At 37.8% G+C, this 5,654-nt stretch overlaps 1 pseudogene; it reads right to left on the minus strand.

Annotated features, from left to right (window-relative positions):
* Positions 1-3,107: 3,107 nt before the first annotated feature.
* Positions 3,108-3,881, minus strand: LOC117084909 (annotated as a pseudogene).
* Positions 3,882-5,654: the final 1,773 nt, after the last annotated feature.

The raw sequence follows: 5,654 nt of genomic DNA on the forward strand, positions 1-5,654 counted from the left end.
CACTTGAGCAGGCAGTCTGTCTCTTCTCAGATCTCAACCTCCACGTTGGGAAATCCACTGCTATCTTTTAAGCTGTCAGACAGAGTCGTTTCCGTCTGCAAAGGTTTCTGCTGCTTTTGTTGTTGTTGTTGTTACCTGTGCCGACTGAGCAATTTATAAAGAACAGAAATTTATTTCTCACATTTCTGGAGGCTAGAAGATCAAGGCACAAGCTTCTGGTGTTGGGTGAGGGCCTTCTTGCTCTATCTTCCCATGGTGGAAGGTGGAAGAGCAAAAACAGACAAACTGTGTCCAAATATGGCAGAAAAGCAGAAGTGTGAACCCACTCCCAGAAGCCCATTTTTAGCAGCATTAAGACATTAATGAGGATGAAGCACTCATGACCTAAACATCTCTCATTGGGCCCCATCTTCCAATACTGTTGCACTGGGATTAAGTTTTCAACAAATGAATTTTGGAAGACGCATTCTGATTATAGCACTATCTTTATCCAAAGTAACCAAATTTTGTTTTCCAAATTAAAAATATAAAGAACTCAGAAAGCCAAAAAATAACTTTTCACAAGCCCAAATCTACCAGATTAATAACTTTTGAGTTTTATTGACCATTTAAGGAAAATTGTATATATTTTTACTCTACAACCATAGTATAATATATAAAAATAATCAAAAGGGTAGATATAACAATGATTACTGACTATTGTTTTGCCTCTTTTTTCCTTAGAAATTGTCCAAGTACCCAAAGATTAAATTATTACCTCAATGAAATATTAACTTCAGGCTTTATAGTTAAATAAAGTTCTAGAAATTAAAATTCCACAAGCAAATTAAGTATATGTAATTGGTTATATTGTAAGAATTCATAGGCTTAAACATTTTAGAAGTTATTCATTGTTATGAGTTCTTTTAGTTCAATACAATTGCATAGTTTTGCAATCTTAAGACTATTTGTAGAAACACTAATGGCTCAACCCATAGAACTAATGTAAAAATTTTTGAAAGTTTAACATAGATTAAACTCAAAGCATGTACTAAAATACTGCACTAACATTTTTACATGGTGGCAAAATTAGAGAGAAAACAAAAAGTATTTAAAGCTAAAATTAAAATAATCTTAAGAGTTATCTCTTGTTCTGGAATATCACATGAACTTTAAGAAAATCTTATTTATAAACCTTTATAGTCTTTTCCAAATTTTAAAGACTCTTCAAATCTTGACAAAATCCCTAACTTTCTAACTTTTGCTAAGAACCAAAGCCGTTTCTGAAACTCACATTATACTTTTTAAAATCTGAATTTGTTTCTGCATTTATTTTGTGTTTAACATCTGTGTTTTTCATATACTGTCAGTTCAGTAGTTTAATAAAATATGGTGAATTTAGATTTCTTTGGGAGATATTCCAGGGTGTGTCATTAGAAAATTGCCAAAGATGATGCAATTCAGTACATATATGCCAGAATTTTAAATTTTTAAATAATTTTTCTATTTAAATTTTGTAGCATTTAATATTAATAGTTTTGAGGAGAATCTTAGTGCTTTTTTTTTTTTTAAGCTAAACAATGAAGTCATTTATTAGGTCATTTAGTAATTTACTAGATATAAGTCATTCCAAGTTTAGTTGTTAGTGATCCAAAGATGGCATCAGAAGCCAACTGTCTTCCATGTTTCCAATTATACCATATTCAGCATATTGGCTTTTTCTTGTTTGTCTCCTTAGACCACTTTACTGCTGTAGTTTGTGTGTGTGTGTGTGTGTGTGTGTGTGTGTGTGTGTGTGTTTGTTGTTGTTTTTAATTCTAAGATCAATTTTTATTTCTTCCAAAACAAAAAAAAGGAAGCAGTCAAAACAATTTAAGACACATTTTAAAGGATATTATTAAGTGAGGTTCAAAAGCTTGACTCTGCAAAGGTTGTAAGTCCAAAGGAAGAGGGAAATCTGTCTTGTTCCTTGGCTGGCTGGCTGGCTGGCTGTGCCGAGGACAAAGGAGCCAGCAGACGCCCCGAGACCCCAGACTGATGCCCTGAATAGCCGAGTCCTGCCAATTCCAATTCCAATGTCTCATAGGATCAGACTGTGCCGGGGGAGGGCTGTGGGAGGGCGGTGCATCCAGAAAGTGGAAATCGAGCCCCGTGGCACATTCCGATGGAACTCGGCGACAGATGAGCTTGAAAGTTCAAATGGACATTCTGGCTTTAGCGTTGCTTGCAAGGACCAGAAGATCTAACTGGCTGCAGGAGAGGTGCCACCCTTTGTCTCTGGAGTCTTTCTGGTGAGAGATTCACCACACGCAGTGTGCACAGCATCCTCTTGGCTGGCAGACCTGTTATTATAGGGTTTACTTATGTGGGCCAGGTCCGGCCGGAGATCAGTCATGCACCCTGACATCAAGGTTTGCCCAAGTCATTGACTATATTGTAGTAACATTAGCTGGTTATTTACAGGACAGCTGACTCTCCCTTTCCATGGATTTTTAGGGAGAGGGCTGGAGGGGAGGGGCGTGGCTGTTTGCTTGTTTTTAAATTTTTTAAATGACCTTATAAATGGGGAGTCAGGAGAATTTAAACCAACTCCTACACAGAGCAGTCCAAATAAGCCAGAGGAAAGGCCACCAGAAACACCTGGGTCCTCTAATCTCCTATGTGGGGGAGGCAGGGCCTAGGTCTGAGGAAGTGAATAAATGAAAAAGAAAATTAATGCAAGAAATGGGAGTTGCAAGGGCAGAAGGAAGAAGGTCAACCACATTTTTTTTTCTTTTTTTTTTCTTTTATAACCTTAGGAGCTAAGTGTAGCTTGAAGATTTTGGATAACTTTGGACAAGAAAAGGAAAATCATTCTTTTGAAGTAGGTTGAAGCAGTGATTTTTTTAAAACAAACAAAGCAGAATGAAAGCATCTTAAATTTTTCATCTTTTCTTTACAAGTTACCGAGATCACTTTTGATTGAGAAAACTATGGAAAGCTAGTAACTGCCACAAGTGAACCCAGGGGATGGCTATGTCAATTTTCCACAGAGCCTTGCTTTGTGGGTGTCTGAATGCACTGCTCTCAGGGGCAAGGGCTCTGCTCACATTTGCTGGAATCAATCGCAGTAGATTTCAGTCCTCAAATCACTTTTGACTATATTGCTTTGTAAACTCTCCAGCATTCTTACAGATGTTTTTATGATCCTTTGAGTATTCTTCAGGTAGGTCAGGCCAGAGGGAATGCTTGGGCTGGGGGTAGTTCATCAGTGCTATGAAAGACTGACTGATAGTTGGTTTTGGTTGCCAGCTTCTAGTTTTCAGCACTAATTACTGGCAAACAGACCTTCCCATTTTCATCAATGTTCAGGTGATAGATCTTTGTTTTAAATGTGATCTTTGGTGGTTTGAATGAGTACTCTGTGGGAAAGTTGGTTTTGATCCTGAAGGCCCTGTATTAGCCGATTCTTGCATTGCTATAAAGAAATCTGGGTTAATTGTAAAGAAAAGAGGGTTAACTGGCTCATGGTTGTACAGGCTCTACGGAAGTATAGCTGCATTTGCTTCTGGGAGGTCTCAGGAAGCTTTCGATTATGGCAAAAGGCAAAGGGGAGCAAGCACATCACATGGTGAGAACTGGAGGGGTGAGGGGAAGCACTACACACTTTTAAACTATCAGATCTCAGAACACATCTTCCAAGAATGCACTCACTATCTGGAGGGTGGCACCAAAGGGATGGTGCTAAACCATTCATGAGGATTCTGCCTCCATATTCCAGTCACTGCCAGGCCCTACCTACAATATTGGGGATTACATTTTAACATGAGATTTGGGTGGGGACAAATATCCAAACTATATCAGGCCCCCTTATCATGTGGAGGCTTGTCCATCACCTTCCTGCTGACCACCGTCTTGGACATCAACTGCTACAGTTCGACATCTCACATCCATATGCAACAAAACCCAGTTAGGAAGGACTGTTTATCACATCCCATGTTTGTATTTTTTTTTAAACATTTTCTTTCTTTCTTTCTTTTGAGATGGAGTCTTGCTCTGTCACCCAGGCTGGAGTGCAGTGGCACAATCTCGGCTCAGTGCAACCTCCACCTCCTAGACTAAAGCAGTTCTCCTGCCTCAACCTCCCAAGTAGCTGGAATTACAGGCATGCTTCACCACACGGCTAATTGTTGTGTATTTTTAGTAGAGACGGGGTTTCACCATGTTGGCCAGGCTGGTTTCGAACTCCTGACCTCAAGTGATCTGCCCACCTTGGCCTCCCAAGGTGCTGGTATTACAGGCGTGAGCCACCGTGCCCTGCCTAAACTTTTATTTTGAAATAACTGTAGATACAGGGAGTTGCAAAAAATTGTACAAAGAGGACTGGTGCCAGTGTAGTATTCCCTTAGATTTCCTCAATAGTTACATTTTATATAATTGCAGTACAATATTAAAACCAAGACATTGACATTCAATACAATGTGTATGCATACTTTTATGTTATTTTATTAGTTGTGTAGATTAACGTAAATGAATAACTTGGCTTTTTTTTCACTCAGCATGATGCCCTTGAGATCTGTCCAAGACATCCAAGTTGTATGTATTAATAATTCATTCTTTTTTTATTGCTGAGTAGTATTCAATGGTATATATGGATCACAGTTTGTTTAACCATTCACTTGTTGAAAGACATTTTTGTTGTTTTCAGTTTCTGGCCATTTCTTACAAAGCTGCTTTCAACAATCATGTATAGGTTTCTACGTGGACATATTTCTCTACCTCCCACTCTACACCCAGAATAAATTCTCAGGAGTGCAAGTGCTCGATTGTCTAGTGGTAAGTTTATGTTTGGTATTTTTATGAAACTGCCAAACTATTTTCCAGATTTCACAGTCCTATGAGCATTTGGTATTGTCACTATTTTGGTTCTTCCAAAAGATATGTAGTGACATCTCATTTTGGATTACATGGGTGCAGAGGAACTGGATCTCTCATACATTGCTGGTAGGACTGTGAAATCTGGAAATACAAATGTAATCCAAATGAGATATCACTACATTCCTTTTGGAAGAACTGAAATACTCACAATAGCAAATGGTATTTTGAGTTACATTCGTATTGTAACAGCTAGTGATGTTGAACAGTTTTTTCATGTGCTTATTTGTCATCGTTATATCCTCTTCAGTGACATGTTTCTTAATGTCTTTCACATTTTCTAATTTTGTTAGTTATTTTGGGGGGTTTTGTTTGTTAGTTTTACTGCTGAGTTTTGGGAGGTTCTTATATATTCTAATAGAAGTCTTTGTCAGATATGTACTTTACATTATTTTCTCTCATTCCATAGCTTGTCTTTCAATTTCCTTATAAGGGTCTTTCTCAGAGCAAATGTTTTTAATTTTGATGAAGTCCAAATTATTGATTTTTCCTTTTATGGATGGTACTCTTGGTATCATGTCTAAGAACATGTGACCGAGCCCTAGGTTCCAGAGTTTTCTCCTGTGTTGCCTTTTGAAAATATTGTGGTTTTGAGTTGGTTTTAGGAAAAGTGTATGATGTGGATCAAGGTTTATTATTTTTGTCTATGGACATTTAATTGCTTTACTACCATTTGTTTAAAAGAATACCCTTTCTCCTTTGAATTTCTCTTACACCTTTGTCAAAAATCAGATGTTTGCATTTGTGTGGTTGTATTTCTG

Source organism: Trachypithecus francoisi, unplaced genomic scaffold (genome assembly GCF_009764315.1).
Source record: "Trachypithecus francoisi isolate TF-2019V2 unplaced genomic scaffold, Tfra_2.0 Lachesis_group1, whole genome shotgun sequence".
NCBI classification, from domain to species: domain Eukaryota; kingdom Metazoa; phylum Chordata; class Mammalia; order Primates; family Cercopithecidae; genus Trachypithecus; species Trachypithecus francoisi.